The sequence below is a fragment of the Uloborus diversus genome, chromosome 1 (assembly GCF_026930045.1).
Source record: "Uloborus diversus isolate 005 chromosome 1, Udiv.v.3.1, whole genome shotgun sequence".
In the NCBI taxonomy this organism is placed as follows: Eukaryota; Metazoa; Arthropoda; class Arachnida; order Araneae; family Uloboridae; genus Uloborus; species Uloborus diversus.
Window position 1 is genome coordinate 103,070,998 of NC_072731.1, and position 17,806 is coordinate 103,088,803.

A 17,806-nucleotide genomic window follows, 5' to 3' on the forward strand; every position below is an offset into this window, starting at 1 on the left:
TTTGATAACCCATTCCACAGTCGGAGTGCAAAAGAGGAACATTTACTGATTTATGGGTCATCAACTGTTTTTATAAAATTAAATATTATTAACTTAGAAAGAATTCGGTCGGAAGAAATCGAAGTTTTGGAAACTGACTTAAAAAGCGAGCAAAAGTATTTGATGGATAGTGTTATTGCAATACAGAAAGGAAAATGTGACTTTGATCTCGGTCCCACAAAACTAAGACGTTAGTCATTAGCTTTCGTTAACGTGTGCTAACGGAGTGCTCGGACTGTATAATATTTAAACTAAACTACTAGTGGAATGAAGGCACTTGTAAATAATATCTTTAAAAATTACGCTTCGATTTTTTAAAATAATTAAAATTTTAAAGAAAATAACAAATTTCCGTGAAATATGGACTGGTACACTTCTTTAAAGTTACAAAATCTACATGTCAGATGTGTGATAATCTTCCAAACATCGTGGATCCGGTGATTCAATGAAATGCTTACTTTGTTATTTTTGAGAAATTGTTATCAGTCACGGCAATGCATTAAATGCGAAATATAAAGGAGTTGGATTACAGTAGGGTATCTATACAACGCAAAAAACTACCAATCAAGAAAAAGTACAAAAGCTATAAGATAATTTCTTTCATCAATATAAAGATTTCAAGATTCAAACTACAGTAGTTAGTTGGCAGATTAACGTGTTTACATCCTCCGCTTCAGTGATGATGTGAAAAACAAGGATATTCTATCCTTTCTAGAAACTATACATGTATTCTTAAGTTTAAAATTCTCATATCACGCACGGGCTGTGGAATGAATTGTGGAACTGTTCAGTGAATCTGCAGAAATTCATTTGAGGTGTTAGACGGAAGAGGTGGATTTGTATGAAACCTTTATATTTTTCAAACATCAGGGCCGAAACTGAGTGGTAAGTCCAACTTCACACCTTGATCGGAACTAAGAAACTTGTTTAAAACCAAATATTTATTTTTATTGTAAGTCATTTTCCAAATGCATGAGTCCTGTCAATAACCATTCTTCTTGGGAACTGCAGGTGGAACATCAAGTGCAACCACCAAATTGGTGTGGGTTCAGGGTTGTTAATGCAACATAATTAAATTGCAGTTCCTGAAAAGAGCTGTATAGTGCACATTTACTGTAAAAAATATATACAACTGGGATTTAAAAGAATAAATGCTGCAATATACTAAATAAGCTAAAAACGTCGATTTTTGGTTGATTTCACGTAACTTTGCGGCTTATGCGCGAACTAAAAACTGTAAAGGAATGTAAATATTTTCAAAGATATATTAAAAGACTATTAAAAGGAAATATTTAAATGGGATTAGAGCAAAAATTTTAAACATTTGGATTTTTATAAAAACATTTGAAAATTGACCATTTTTTTACTTTTTTTTTTCAAATTTTGCTGCCAATGCGCGATTTGAAGACATAAATATTATTTTTTTGATTGTTTTTCTCATGTTTAGGATGGCAATACACAACTTTTTTTTGCTATTAGAAGTTGCTTCTCGAAAATATCCTTTTTTCGGTCCACCGTAGTGAGTAGTTCTTTTTTAATTCCAATTTAGGCCCAATTTTCACATAAATTCCCATATGTGGGGGTGAAAAATTACTTGCACATACTAATATTACCTATCGTTAGAAAGGGTAGATTTTTCCGCGTTCTATGCAATTTGTTTCATTGCTCTAACTTAATTACGGTGGGAGTTATTTGCGTTTTCAGCTCAATTTTTTTAGGCTTAGTTAAAATTTAGGTACTACTTTCTTCATTAAAAACATCAATAAAAAAAGGAGGAATTGTCCCACAATTTTATTTTTGACACCATTGGACAAAGCGATATTTTCTACTCGGATCTATCTCGACCTATGGTCGAAAAACTGAGCTTCTATTTCCAAAGGAAGAAAAGTTGCAAGCCTTTTTAAATCAAGTTCAAAAAAGCTCATTTCCATTTAAATTGTCAACCATTTTCTTTCGCATTTTGATTCCTTAAACTCATTTTATTTTGTGTTTCCATGATTGCGCTTTTTAAATCCATCTTTCTCGATTTAATTTCTTAATATCTTTCGTTAATGTTTGGGAGAGAAATTTCGCATGATGTTTTTATTTATTTATTTATTTAAGCCTGATTGTTAAATATAAGTCACTTGACACAATTTTTATTTTCAAGGTCAGCCGAGCAAAGCCGGTCAACGCAGCTAGTTTATAATAAAATTAGTTTTGTTGATAAACTTAACAAATTAATTTCAAGGCTAAAACTAAGCAGACACATATTTGTGGATTTAAAATTTTCAAATAATGCAGGTTTCATTGATTCAAGTCAAGTCATCTGTTTAAAAGCGTAATCCACTTTACTTAAGTTCAGTTTTGAAATTATTTTGTTAATTTTTAATAACAAAATTTCTTTATAATTATTATTTTTCAAGAAATTGATTTCGAGTACAGTTTAGTTTTCTCGTTGTTAATAATTTATTTTCATTATTTAAATACGCATATTTGCTGTGAACATACTTAATCCAGACTCAGAAAGAACAAGAACGTGGCGTGAGAGAAAACGAAGGGGTGAAGTGGCAGTTAATAACGTACAAAAAAGATAAAAGTTTGCTTCTATCGTGTGTCTTTACGACACATAATTCTTGTTTTTATTCATAAATTGCTGTTTTTCTCCACGCGTCTCTTTCTCAACTGCTGATAAAAAATTAAACCTATATTTTCTTATTATGCATTACTTTTCCCTATAGTTCATGTAACGTGTACACTAACATAAGTTTCAATGACATTGGTCTATCAGAACGAGTTCTACTTAGTCTTTACTCACACAACAACCCAATAAATTATTCTTTATTAATAATTCCGATTAGGGGCCCCCCCGATGGAAAGTCACGGGAAATCACTCAGACATTCCAAAATTCCCTCATTGGGCAAATTTTTGCTGACGACTGGGCAAAATTATCATCATTCGAAAAAAAATGGAGTTCTATTCAGCAAAATTATCATTATTCGGCGAAATTTGGATTTCCGTTCGGCAAATTATGAAATTCCGCTCTCCTAAAAACGTAAGTTCAAGGCACCCCTGGTGATGATTTGCCCAAAATTTCCCTGTACCAGATCAAGACAATAAATAAATGAAACACAAAAAAAGGATAAAAATATGTAAAAATAATTACGCCCATAGATAACATATTGCATGGGTATCCAGTAATTAACTTCAAATTACGGCGTAAGAGTGGCGTAATAGCTAAAGATTTATTTGTTTGGCTTTCGGATACAACATCATTAATCAAATTCATCTGATTTACCTTCCATTCGAAAATATACTTTGTGTTCAACGAAGATTTACACCATCTTTAACTTCCTGACATCAAAACTTAGGCAGAAAATTTAATGCTTCTCTATCTATTTCAGTCTTTTCCTCGTTCTCAAGGACGTGAAGCTCATGACTTTACAATTTGAATATTTTTTCAAAACCTAAATTTCTGCAAAGGTTATGTGGTTCCTTTTCAATTTTGATTATAATTTCTGATCACGCTAAGTTGGACATTCAGAGTTATCGAATTCCGTTTTCAAGGACGCAGTGAAGACTCTGGGTTTCGATTAATGGCTGGCGTAGTGGAGATGTTGCGATTATGTCTGAAACTAATCAATGTATCTTTAAATGCGATATTTTTGTCAAAAAATGATTGCTGTTGCGTAGTTCTGAAGGATGAAGAAGAACACCGGTAATACAGTTAACTTTGCAACATTTCGTATTTTTTGTATATCTGACTTCAAAACAAACTTACAGAATACGCAATGCTGTAAAGGTAAGGTTGTAACATCAGTATATGATCCAATAATTCGGAAATTAATGCTTAGAAGTTACTCTAAAATATTGATTTGGCATTGTTGAAATCTCTTGTCCTACCGTTCAGGTTTTTTGGTTATTTGGTTTTGTGTAAATAAATAAACAATACGGTAACGAATTTCAAGAATAAGTTTCATTTACATGTCCTTTTTTCTTGCTTGTTGAACTGGTTTAAAACTTTTGCGACAGTGCTTTCATACCAGCATTTGAGAATACCCTGTTAGCTGCACAATAAATTGATGAATGTATTGTAAAACAAAAGAAACAGGCAGGCCCGGTTTTTTAGTCAATACTATATTTTAAAGTAGCTTCATATTTCTAAATTAATAATCTTTTAAAGTTCAAGTCTATTAAAACATTTCGGGAAAGCATTTAGTTTTTAAATATATTTCAAACTATTACTATTTAAGATGGAAAAAAAGAAAAAGGTTTTAAATGATTGATCTGATAATATACGACCTGGTAGTTTTATTTAAACCTCACTATTCACCACTTTAATCGGATGTCGCAAAGGGAGAGGGGGGAGAAAATATTTCAACATATCCTGATAGTTAAGAAATTCTGTAATAGTCACAAAATCGTTGCTTATAGAATGACACAGGATAAAGCCCACACTTTCTGTTATTTTTTAAGTCCCACGCAATTTCAAAAGTTCACTCCTCTGCTCTGCAGTAAAAGTAATGTTCCAGAATCCTACGCAACAAGCCTCTTCGATGGATTTTCAGGCCTCAGATAACAACTGAATGAGTAAAGGTACATTCTCATGATAATTATGTGTTCAGTGACAAAACATTGTTTTTTTATTTATTCAGGGCTTGGTCTTGGGCGAAAAAAAGTTGAAAACGTATGCTTCAATCTGATTCTATCATTGCATTTGGAGTTCGTGTTTTTCCTTTTGTGAGTCAAAAGCTTTACAAAATGGAAATGAAAGAGTATTTGAGGCAGTGAGGAACAAAGGGATGTAAATGCCAAGCTTAAAACCTTGGAGATAACCAGTACAAATGCTAGGTGATCCTTTCCTCTGTCTTGGGGCAAGAAATAGTACTATAGTAACCCTGGAAGGATCTGCTACACAGCATGATTTAGAAAAACTTTTCAATGAAGGCCTACCAAGGATCACAACTTTAAACGCGTTTTACTCAAAACTTGAAAATGTCCGCTTTTATCATTTTGCTTCTCACTGCCTTTTTTGAAGAAAAAGATAAATTAAAGCAAACAGTTGAAGATGTTTTATTTGCTTAAAGCAGGATTTGTTATTTCGGGAAAAGTCCGTCAGTTTCTTAAAGTGTTGTTGAGGGAAAAGAACTGAGTTTAGGAGTTTTGTATGGAAAATTTAGAAAAGAAAGGATATTAGTATCCGAAATGTGTGTGTGTGTGTGGTATTGCCTTTTTCAGCACTCTAACAGTTCAGTTAAGATGTTGTAAAAATTTCAAGATTATTTGCTTCTCTAATTTTTTAAAAGTTGCTTAGTATGAAAAAATAATGGGGGATACGATTCTCTAACTTTTTGGTCGCTACAAAGTTACAAAGATATAACCTTCTAGATAAGGAGAAAGCTTTATGTGGTAAACTACTTCTTCGCGCTTACTAACAAAACATTCCATCTTAAAAACATATCTAGCTATTAGTGAGTATTATCGATATTCAAAACGTGAGTAAATCAGATGGTAAAGCTTCGCTGAAGACTTCAAATTTGTCAGGTTTAAGGGATAGCATTACTCTTACAACATTTTCTTTATTTGAGTAAATTAAATAATTTTTGATACATTTGTTTGTACATTTATTAGAATACAAATAAGTTATCTCCAAAGATTCATAATATTTTCCATTAATCCTTAATTAAACCTTAATACTATTATATATATATGCGAAAGTTTGTGAGGATGTTTGTTATTCTTTTGCACAAAAACTACTGAATGGATTTTAATGAAACTTTACAATAATATAGCTTATGTATCAGAATAACACATAGAATGGTTTTCGTCCCTTTATGGGGTCAAAAACCCCCATAAGAAGGGGTTAAATCACAATTTTCCCATTAGTTGCGCATATTAACATTACATGTCCATCGATAGCTCTGATTTTTTTTCTGCTGAAGATGGCACCCATTCGAAATTTTTAAGTAGAATAAAAAACGAGTTATAAGCTTTTTTTGTTCCATGTTCGAAGGCTTTCATGAACCCAATCCAGTATTTAGTGTATCATCTCAAATCTGCCGACAGCTAGAATTGTTGTATTGTTGAATATTTTTGCTTTTCGTCTGATTGGCAAATAATAAATGGATTTGGCAGAATATTTTCCATTTTAACGTAACTTTAATGAAATTATTTTTTGTTTTTTATTTATTTGTGTTGACTTAACATTTACTCATTATCCAATCGACCGGTAGGAATCTTGCCATTTTTTTGCGAAGATTTTAATAGCTAAGGCATTTAGCAATTTTTTCAAGGGTCGCTGTTTTTGAAGCTAAACACTTCGTAATGCAGTTTCTCGGTTTTCGCCCTGTTACCAAACTATCACCATTAAAAGAAGCTTTAAAATTTTTGTTTAAATGTAAACGAATCCATTAATAATTAGGCAAATCCATTAAACAGCACAAAAACTTCTACTATTTTGTCTTAGTGCACCATTTCAAACAATAGCCAAATTTTACTACTTATTTTTTAAACATTACGTATGAAAATGTTTAGCATATTTTATGGTCACCAAAAGTATCTTAGTATTTGGTGACAATGTCTCTTCGACGAAAATTAGTAATAGACAGTTTTACAAAGTAGGGGACAAGGTTCGTCGAATATATCAGTCGATATACAGGGTGTTCCGTTTTAACCTGCAAGACCTTTATTTTCGCAACCGTTAGTCCTAGATGTATACTTCCAAATGCAAAAATGTTCAAAACCAGTCGCCGAGTTAAGTTATTAAAAGTTTGAAGTGAAAATAAAAATAAGTCAAAAAATACAAAATTTAACTTTTTATACGGGCCCTAGATCCCCTAACTTATATTTAGAGAAATAATCCTCCATTGAAAACTATTACTGACACAAAAAATTTGACATTTGTGCGATCAAAACTCAAGGAGATATTCCATTTCAAAGTTTTAAGGGACCATACTGAAGATGAGATTGGAACTTATCGCACTTTCAGATGAATTACAAATCGTCAAAATAAGAAAAACAAGATATTTATATTTTTCATTGTTATTCAAAAATAAATGCAAATATTATGCCTTGATACACAAAAGCGCACTACAAAACATCGAACAATTTGAGAAACCTAGCTCTATGCACTCATATCATTTTATACACATGTTAACCGCTATACTTCCCCCCAAAAGGTGTTATTGATGGCGAGTGAAAAGTGGTCTAAGTCGCAAAACGCTGCGTTTCATATCTCGCTGAATATTGGTCGTACTAATTTCGAACATTTTTTGCTTAAATTATTTTTCAATGGAGATTATTTCCCTTAATATAAGTTAGGGGACCTGGGGTTAGTATAAAAAGTTAAATTTTGAATTTTTTGACTCATTTTTATTTTTACAACAAACTTTCAATATCTTAACCCTGCATCTGATTTTAAACATTTTTGCAACTGAAAGTATAGTAGGTTACGAAAATAAAGGTCTTGCAGGTTAAAACGGAACACCCGTATATCATGATATATATCACAATATAATACAATATTTATTTTGAAAATATCATGATATTTTGATATTTTCAGTATTTTTTTTTCAACTATGATATTTTCAATGCAAAAATTATATTAACATAGTAATATTGTTCATTTATTATTAAAAACAACCAAAAAGTTATGTACTATATTTTTATGATGTATTAGTACATCATTAATATAACAGAGTAATGTAACATTATTGTTTTATATATATTCATAAAATTATTAATAATATAACAATTTAATTTATATTTAAAGAGCCTAATTATTTATTCAACGTTTGTCAGAAGGAAAACAAATGTCTTATGACTGTGCGCAGACTAATTCCTATTTTTTTTTTTATTTCTGAGTCATATAACTGTGTAAAAGTAGCAAACAGAAGAAAAATGAGTAAAACAGCCAATAATAAGTTGAACTACATTAAAATTGATAAAAATGTAAAATGAAATAATAGACATAAATAATAAAAAAAGCCTTTAATTAGGCAATATATTGTAATAATAATATAAAAAATAAAGAATGTTTTGAAGATGCTTTTACTATTTTGAAGACTTGAGTTTGGGCTGATTGAAAATATCAGATATATATCAAAATATCCGATACATATCAAAACATCGGATATTTTCGACATTTTCGAAAATATCATGATATTTTCGAACCCTGGTAGGGGAGCATTATCCAAGGTATTCCAAAACGATTACTGCACATTTTGTAACATTTCAAATTGCACCAAGAACCCATGCACAATAATTGAAATTTCCCAAAACGACAAAAGCAAGTATAGGGGGATTATGTGTGGCTACATTTTTTGAAATATTTGTACTTCAATAGCAATATAAAGATGGTTTGAGACTCTGTGTTCAAAAATAATGGTAATAATAATAATAATATCAACTGATACATTTTTTTAAACAAGTAAAATTTAACTTAATATTTTGGAATTTCTTCAAATTTTTATGCCCTTAAATGTCGTGCTTTGATTTCTAAATAAATACTCTATTTTGTTTTTTTTTTACTATTTTTTTCCTGTACTTATTGCTATTTTACTTTTATGGGTAAGACAGAAGTTCGATTTTTAATCACTTCAAAACTGTGTTTTGAGGTTTTTCAGTGAAAAAAGATAACGAATGAAAGTAGCGATTGTTTCTCATAATTATTACTGACCCAGGCAACGCCGGGTATTTTTGCTAGTAAATAAATAAAATGTCCTTTCTTTTCAAAATCTTAAAGTTTTTGTTTTTGTATATAAAAACGTTTTTTGCTTTCACAATGCAATAAATGCTTTCACAAATCTATGCATTAATTTATTTCATATCATCCAGAGTTGAAAGATAAAAATTGGGAAACATATGCGAAAACTAATGATGAAAATTGGGGAGATTTAATTGAGTATTAAAGGGCATTTTTAGTAAGTAGGAATCTCTTAATTTTAACTTATATAGAACCCGAAATTCAAAATTTGAGATTTCTATCATGACTTTTTAAAGTTAAAAAAAATATATACACTACAAGTTTTATGCATGAAAACAATTTTTTAAAAGAGGTATACAGGTATATAAGTTTCTTTTCTTTTATAAATGATTATAAACATTTCTTACAACAGGTAAAAATCTAGAAAGCTCAAACAAATATCGTTAACGTTTCACTGCGTTTTTGAGAAATAAAAGTTTTAAAAAGAAGGAAAACGAAATAAACATGGCTCAGAATGGATTGGACTTAATTTTCATCATCGTGTACGGAAAGCTTTCCTTTTCGTGATCTCGATTGTTTTACCTTAGGGATTTATCTCGAAAGTCTAACCACTGAAAAATCCCCTTTTTAGGAAATTTCCCTGTTTTCTTGAAAACTCTGAAGATATTTACTTCATTAGGGAGTTTGGGAGAAAACTTATCGAAATTGAGGCGTCTCCCCAACGAATTGAGAGAGTAGGTAGCTATGTTATTTATATATTATCAGAAAATGTTCTGCCGGCAACTACGTCAAAAATAAAGAAAACAGAACGTCCTCGGTTATCACTGCAAGAATTCAGCCATTAATGAAATTGCATAATTAATGGATATTGAACATAGGAAAAAAGAACAGACGATATTTTTCTACAGAAAGACAGATAAAAGAAAATTTTCGTTTTCTCAAGTTCAAAACAAAATTGTAAGACTTATTTTTGGTGGAGGACGTTTATCTGTCATATAAAATCGTGCATTCTTACATGAATAAGTATTATGCAAGCACCTACGCAAGAATTCGTGTGTGGCGGTAACACATGCCTAAATTTTAGCGATAACTTGCTTAAAAGACATCCAGGTTCATGGACACTTATTTATATCTTAAGCATCTCCGATTTTTTAATTGATATTTACCCCCATTGCGGAGCAGAATGGACCTCTGGAAATCCGTATGGATCATTAAATGAACCACTGATGTACAGGGTAAGCATAAAAGAGTATCCCGGTTTCAAACATTTATATCACATAAACTACACTTAACTCTATAAATGATACATAAAAATAAAGATAAACCATGACAGCTTTTTTTTTTGGATGTACGTAACAACTTAAGCGTGCACGTTCCGCATTAGCACAGTCAAAAATTCATTCTGGAGGGGGTTTTTTGGTCACAGCAGTTCTTACACGCGTTGTAATTACTGTATTAGTATTGGCAGCAATGTTAAAACCAAGACCTTTAGAAAATGTTATTACACCCAACCCCCTCCCTCCACTTCGCTGCGCCACTGTCGATCCCCAACACTGGATTGGCTGTGCAGGTGAGGAATATTTCCCCTTCATGTGTTAGCCAGCCAGATCCCCAAACATCCCCCCATGTGATTTTTTTAAATCGTGTTTCGTCAAAGGCAGTGTTTATACACCACCTTTGCCTACAACATTGCTAAAACTGAATCTTGATTTCAACATTGTTGCCAATTCTAATACAGTAGTCAATACCCGTGTGAGAATGTTGCGATCAAAAAACCCCCTCCAGAAGGAATTTGGCTGCGTTAGCGCGGAACGTGCACGTTCAAGTTGTTACGTACGTTCAAAAAAAATTTCACAGTTCATTTTTATGTATTATTTTTAGTGGTAAGTGTAATAATTAATGCGATATAAATTTTTAAAACCGGGATATTCTTTTATGCTAACCCTGTATTGTACGAAGTACGTGAGTGAGCAACTGACCATTGCTATTAAAGCGTAAACGTGCTCTTGAAAATTGAGAAATCGATAGTGAATTCACGTTGCTCAGTCCAAACCGATTTGTTCATAAGTATTCTCTTGAACTTAAACTCAGTAATCGTTCCGAACGACGTATTTGGCAATTGGACCAGCAATTGAAGTTAACCCTTACAAAGTGGTCATAAGATAGTTGTTATTCCATCTTTCTTTCCTGATCACCTGATTTCTACACTGCTCAAAACAATTAGGGGAGCAAGCGAAAAAGTAAAGAAAACAGAGCGAGACAGCCACATATTCGCATACAATGAAAAGTACACGCGTATCAATGCGCAATACAGAAAAAGACATAAAAAAATTGGAATTAAGGTTTAATTCTTTGAAAATATGGAAAAAACATGAAAGGATGATTTAGGGCAACAATTTGGTTACATATAAATGATAAAAAATAAGGTACTGTTGTTGCATAAGTTTTAATAGAGCGTGTGGTCTCCTCAAACAGCTAAGACTGCTGTACACATGTTTTCGATGAGGTTATCGATCTGACTTTAGGAAATACTGTTCCACTCCTCAAGAAGTGCAATCTCGATGTCAGAACAGTAACAGGCGGCCTTGGTCGAGCAGCAATGCGTCGTCCGAGCATGTCCCAAACATTCTCGACTGAATTCAGGTCAGGAGAGCACGCTGACCATTCTATACGCTGTATAGTTTCAGCTTCAAGCATGTTCTCCACCAGACGAGCTCTATGCAGTCGGGCAATATCATCCTGGAACAGAAAGGAATCTCCAATGGTTCCAGCGTAATGGATGACACACGAGGTCGCAGTATCTCGTCTGCATACCATCAGCCTGTCAAAGTACCATTCGAATGATATGCAGGTTCGTACGTAAGCCTATGCTGATTCCACCTCATGCATTCCAACCTATTCATCTGTATTGTGACCTTTTACGAATGAATGCGAGGTTATTTCGAGTGCCCCTGTCCCTCCATGCCAGAACAAGTCAGATGTCACACGCCAGACTGATTTGGGATTCACCTATAAACAGCACTTGGCTCCAATCATGTTGCTCCCAACCTCAACGTTCAGCAGCCCATCTTCTTCGGGCCAGACGGTGGCGTGGGGTCAACGGAATGCAGACCATTGGCCTACGTGTATAGAGCCCTCCCTCATGAAGCCGATTACGTACTGTTTGTCCGGACATCATTCGTCCTGTTGTCAAGAGCAACTTTACTGTCTTTGCAGCTGCATAGCGTTCTCTGTTCTGTTTCAACGGGCTGTTAACAGTATATACCGGTCATCAGTTGCTGTAGTGGAGTGTGGCCAATCTTGCCCTGGTCGATGTCTAACATTTCCTGTCTCTTGGAATCGATTCCACAGCCTTGCAACAGCACTTCTGGAGACCCCAACAGCGTCCACGATACAACGTTATGTTTGCCCGGATTCCAGTCCGCCTATACCACGCCATGTCATGGATTCCGGTAAATCACGTTGATCTTCTCAACTACCCTTGTCACAAGAAAAAATACTACGCAATAGAATTTCACAGTTACGGCAATGAAACAGACGTTTCTGCAACTCCCGATTTCTGCCCTTATCTCTTTTTTCTGGGTTTTGACGTCATGAACACTGATTTGCATATAAATTTTTCTTCTTTCGTTTCTTGGTAGGCTTTAAGTTATGGATTATTCATTTTATGTTACTTATTAGTTTACATCCTTGCGTAATTTTGTTAAAACCATGTGCTCCCCTAATTGCTTTGAGCAGTGTAGTTTTGCAGACATTCATTATTCTCTTCGGGCATCTGATTTATTTCTAATCTTAACAATGTGAAACTCTTTCTTCTGAAGTCACCTTAAGACCCGTAAATTGTAGCATAAAAATATTGGAAGGACTACAGAAAGCTGTATAAACGTAGTCATCAGATTGCATTACATTTATTTCTAAGTTGAAAACTCTTTTGAGATTTTCTAAAATCGTTCGTTTTATATTCTTAATAAATAAAACGCCTCAACTTTATTGAGACAGATCAGAAATAATTGCCATTAATGCATTCAACAACAATGTACTGCAAAAAAAAAAAAAAAGCTTCCGACACCATTCTTGCTGATTCTTATGCAAAATGACAAATCCAAATATGATCTTTGTTTTTCTAAGTCATTAATCCCTGTTTGAAGACATTTCCCCCTTATTTTTCAGTTTCGACTGTTGCATAGCCTTTAATTTTGATTTAGTAGATTATTAGTTCGTAGTAATATATAATAAATGTGGTGCATCTCCAGAAATACACTGTAAAAAAAATCCGGAAACGTTTCTGAATATATCGTGCAGCTGTGGTTCATGAAAGTTTCAAAAACGTTTCTGAGTATTTCGGAATCCTCTTTCTGTAATGTCCAGAAACGTGTCTGAGTATTTCGGAATCCTCTTTCTGTAATGTCCAGAAACGTGTCTGAGTATTTCGGAATCCTCTTTCTGTAATTTTCAGAAACGTTTCTGAGTATTTCGGAATCCTCTTTCCGTAATTTCCAGAAATGTTTCTGAGTATTCTGTGCAGCTGTGGTTCATGAAAGTTTCGAAAACGTTTCCGAGTATTTCGGAATTCTCCAAACAATTTTCAAAAACGTTTCCGAGAATTTCGGAATCCTTTTTCCGTGATTTTTTCTAAAACATAATTCTTTATTATAGTATTGCATACCATATCAGTTTCAATTCTTTCATATCTAAGAGCAATAATACAAGCAATTTCAGAATTATTCGTGGATTTTTTTTTTGGAATTTCTAATGACAAATAGCATGGTTAACAGCATAACATATGCACAGTTATAAATTTTTGAAAAATTATGAAATAATCTAGTAGTTTCATTCCTAATCACAAAATCGTCGGGGAATTGGAGTGGGGGTACCTACTGAAAAGTGGGGATTGTTTGTTAAACAATCTTAAACTTCAGTTTTTCTCTCAATATTTTCAAGACAAAACTATCAACATATTGTATTTTTAATGCAGAACTTAAAAACATATCTTGTATCAAACTTGATAGCTTTTATCTTCGGATAAAATTTGACAGGACTTACCTACCCTTCGCGTTCCGGAATTCGTTCACCTCAAGTCAATTTCTCTGACGAACAAAGTGTACCGAAAAGTACCAACAGAGAAATTGATGAATTTAAATATGACACCAAGTCCCCCTGCTGGAACCATTCGGGTTGATTCTTCTGTTCTTGCCCTTTTCCAGCTCATCACAAATATAAATACTTATTCAAAATAGGTTACTGATTTTATTTTTACAGTGTGCGCAAAATGCATTATATATTTTATTTATTAAAACATTGAACTCTATTACATGATTATTCCATTTCATATATACGAGAATAACCCCTCCCCCACCATAAAAGTGATGGTGCACCCATAAAATGCTATGAAGCGCCCACCCCCCTTGAAAAAGCAACATCATATACATTATAAATCAAAGTATCACATACATTATAAATCAAAGTATCATATAAATTATAAGTCAAATACTTTAATATGGTGTAAAAATACAGAATTATTTTATTAAGTCTTTTTTTTTTCTTTTTTTTTTTTTTGCTTTTGGTAAAATTGAGGCTCGTAAAACGAAAAAAATGAAGACACTTTTAAATACATATATGTATCTATTTGTTAAATAAATTAATACACATTTAACTAATTTAAAGCGTTTCGCTAATGCAAATATTTAAAGAGATATCGTCATTTAGATAATACTGAAGCACTATGTTCCTAATTACAAGAGATAGTTTTTTTTTTTTACTTCATACAATCTAGCTACACTGTTTACAAGAGAATGAAAACATGCAACCTTAAAGACGAACTATCAAACCTGACAATTTGCATTTTATAACATTTAATTCATAATGCTTGATACATAGCCAAATATTAACTGAGATTGACACATAAAAACAAAGTACACAATAACACATATTTAAATTTTTTTATAATCTTCAATTCATAAATTTTACAGAATAAAACTAGACACACTTGCACTTTAAATATGTGTTCTATGTAATGTAAAATATTTTCAAATTGCAATAGTTCACAACGAAAAAATAATACTGAAGAAAATAGTTTTTTTTAACGAGATTTATATGAACTAAATCTCTTTAAAGTAATAGAGTTGCAAAGCGACTTACCTATTCGTCGGTGGTGGTCTTTTGCAAGCTTTGGTCACCAAAAAGGTGATTTTTATGACAGAATAAAATTCTGCCAACAAAAATTACCCATTTGGTAGAAAGAAGAAAAGTATCCAAGAAAAAAGTAAATTACCTACACAAGTTATGCGACGCAATGAATTTACATGGCGTCCTCTCGGTAGTTATTTGGTTTTCAATTTCAGTTTGTATTCCTTCCGCGTGCATGCGTCGAGAATTTGCACTTCGTACTTAAAAATAAGTGACATAGCTTCAAATTCAATCTTATGACGATACATATGCAAGAAAATATAAGACTTTAGAATTATCTTCAGTGAATTCATGCGAGGAACAAAACTTCTACTAATCCCCTTGATGAGTGTTACTTCGCATACATGAGTCAGCACTTGTTTTCATTGCGTGCTTTCGAAAGTTTCAGTTTAGATTTGCTGCTGGACTATAAAATTGTGAGCTGCGCATGCGTCGACTCTTACTTTCTTGCTATACGGGAAACGTTTTTGATTATAGCAGAAAACTGCGGAGGGCGTACGAATCTGTGTATTACGGAAAACTTTTTTATATATTCAGAGAGTTTTCCGAGATTTTTTACAGTGTATGAATGTGCTCTGATATTATAATTTAAGCATACTTATTTTCATTTTTAATCTTAATTATATATCTGTGAATGTAACTTGAATAAATATAAATAGTACGGGAAATATCTTTTCTGAACATCTGCGTATGCAACATTTGAAAAAAGTAAATGCTGCGAGATATTTTTCTTTCGACAAATAGGTTCATTGGAGTGATCTGGATACTCTGGTTTAACATTGAAAAATAAATGCAAAATTTATGAAAAAACAAAACTCGTTTTTTATGACTTTTTAAAATACTTTAGACAGGAATACCTCCCTAAGTGCTACAGATGTTCTTGCTGCAGATGTTCCTTTTTTTGAACTTTTTACCTGTCTAGCCCATTAGAAAAATGTTAAAGGTTAAAATAATATTCCTCTCCCCTCCAACCAAAAATAATGACTATAATATTGTTGAAATCATTGTAAAAATTTACTATCAAAAACGGGGAAAAAAGGAAGCTTCTAAAAGTGCCAGCTAATGGCTGAAAACGGTGGTCGTACCTCATAAGAATCAGCAAGAATGGCGTGTATCAGAAGCATTTTGTTAGTTTTTTTTTTTTTTTGCTGTGCAGGGTAAGCAGGCAATCTGTAGGACGATGCGGTTCCGCCCTCCGTTGTGGTTCAATGCCGCCTGCGGCAGGTGACAATTGATGATTTCAAAACTTTCCAGTGCGTCAGGACATCCCTGGATATCCTCTGGACATCCTCAGGTATAGATGTCTGTCCCCTTAAGGTTTAGAGGGGTGAAACAGTACGCAATTATTTCCCTTGGATGTCCTGTATATAACGGTATCAGTTTCGACTTGGTAGATAATGCAAGTCCAAAGGATATAGGGTTACACACACACACACATACACACACACAGACGTACACAGGCAGACGCGCACACATTTTAATAGTATGGATAAAAATTTCGAATTGAATCTTCAATTTCCGATGGTATTTGTTTCTCTAGTTCCGCAAATTATATGAGCTACCATGTTTGAATTTCAATTCTGTTCGTTTTGACGGAGTCGGCAATGAGGTCAGGTCGTCAACGAACTCTTTTACCCTTGGAGATGGCTTTCAGGCAATCGTGATCATGCAGATTAGGCCTATTTGCATTTTGGCAGTCAATGCCACTCCATACTTGTTTCAAGTTCGCGTCGCCGAAGACCTGTCTAAGAACACGTTTTCATTCTCGTTTAAATGAAATATGATTCATCTTGGTTTAAGGAGTTCCTAATCAAGTACGAAGGAATTCCAGCAGTGAAACATAATATTTATTAGGGATGAGTGATTGGAAGAAATAGCTAGTAAATGGTTATAAATGTAATATATTATACATTTTCATTTTGCGGTTGTACTTTTTTGAGCAAATATCGTAATTATAATTAATCGTTAGGGTAAAAAAAAAGAAAAAAAAAACAATGCATCGAAGCATAAGTTATGTGGATAATAGGCGCTTTATTGGAGCTACTATTTCAAATGAAAAATATTATTGGTAGTTTTTTGACAGAAATAAATATAAAGTTATTATGAGCACAATGTATTATTTGTAGTTCCAACTAATATGTTATTTGAATATCTTTTTGACAAATATCATCATTATATTTAACATGTAGAGGTAAAAAGCAAAACGTTGTTTGAATAGTGTATTTCATGTCGGTAATAGGGTGCTTTATTAACCCAACTAATGAACTAATGGCGTCAAACAAGGTGTTATAAATGTTCCTTTTCTATTTTTATCCGGTTTATTAACACTTTTCTATTAATCTAAAAACACACTATTTAGGAACTTACTTTTTTTTTAAACTTTGAAATAAGTTTGCTTTATAAAATTCTGCCAATTAAAAACTGCAAATGTGCAAATTGCATTTGCTTACTGTTAGCAGGTTTTAAGAATTTTGTTCAAAAAAGCCTCATTTTTAACACAATGTGTAATAAATGAATAAAGCAATAATAAATGAAAGGTAGTAAAAATAATTCATCAATTTATCTGTTGTTCCAATCAGCGTTGAAATTTCTTGTATTTCTTGAGTAATCCAGTAACCATATGTATCGGACCTTGCATCAAATCCGGTAGTTCTGATTTTTTGCTGAGCATGATATTAATCTATTGAGCGATCCAAGTTTGTGACTTCGAGCGCTGAACACAACCTAGTTAAAAATCGAAAAAAAAAAAAAAAAGTGAAATTTCGGCCTTTTCTGTAGTTTTTGGAGATTTTAACTCTAAACGACTAGTTTTTCAATAATACCTTCAATAACCGATTTTAAAGTAGACTAAATTTGCTACAATATGAACCCAGAGCCTTTTTTTTCGACCCAATAAT